Here is an 862-nt window from a genome sequence, read left to right on the forward strand (position 1 = left end):
CATAATTGAAAATCAGACTTTAAAAGAGCTTGCTGCTCCAGATTTGAATCAACAACGACACTACATTACTTTGCCTAATTTAGATGTTAATACTACATTTGAATTAAAATCTGGACTAATCCATCTTTTACCTATTTTTCGTGGCTCTGCAGGTGAAGATCCTCATAAACATTTAAAAGAATTTCATGTGGTGTGCACAAGAATGAAACCGAATAGAGTAATTGAAGAACAAATCAAGATAAGGGCTTTTCCGTTTTCTTTGAAAGATGATACACAAGATTGGTTGTATTATCTCCCTGCTAGAAGTATCACCACTTGGCATGAGATAAAAAGACTATTTCTGGAGAAATTTTTTCTGACATCAAGAGCTGCCAGCATGAGGAAAGAAATCTGTGGCATTAGGCAGCATAGTGGAAAGTTTTTATACGAATATTGGGAGTGTTTTAAAAAACTTTGTGCAACTTGTCCACATCACCAAATTAGTGACCAACTACTTATTCAATATTTCTACGAAGGACTTCTATCAAATGAGAGAAATATGATTGATGTAGCAAGTGGTGGAGCATTGGCTAACAAAACACCTGAAGTAACCCAGAATTTAATTGCAACATGGCATTAAATTCATAATAATTTGGGAATAGATCGGACCATTCATCTCGGTGTGTTAATGAGGTAACTGTCTCTTCTCTTGAATGATAACTTGATGATCTAACTACTCTTGTACGTCAAATAGTTGTAGGAAAAATAAAGGTAGCAAAAGTTTACGAGAAATTTATTCAGTAGGGGGCATGCAACCGATATGTGTTCAACACTTCAGAAGGACTGCTTTGAACAAGAGAATGCAGTAGATGGATTTTTAGGA

General features: G+C 35.3%; 1 non-coding gene across 1 annotated transcript; it reads right to left on the reverse strand.

Moving 5' to 3' along the window:
- Positions 1-373: 373 nt before the first annotated feature.
- On the reverse strand, positions 374-480 carry LOC123212623. Its single transcript, XR_006501582.1, has one exon. It is a non-coding gene; the product is annotated as a small nucleolar RNA R71 (small nucleolar RNA).
- Between the last annotated feature and the right edge of the window lie 382 nt (positions 481-862).

The sequence above is a fragment of the Mangifera indica genome, chromosome 3, assembly GCF_011075055.1.
Source record: "Mangifera indica cultivar Alphonso chromosome 3, CATAS_Mindica_2.1, whole genome shotgun sequence".
NCBI lineage: Eukaryota > Viridiplantae > Streptophyta > Magnoliopsida > Sapindales > Anacardiaceae > Mangifera > Mangifera indica.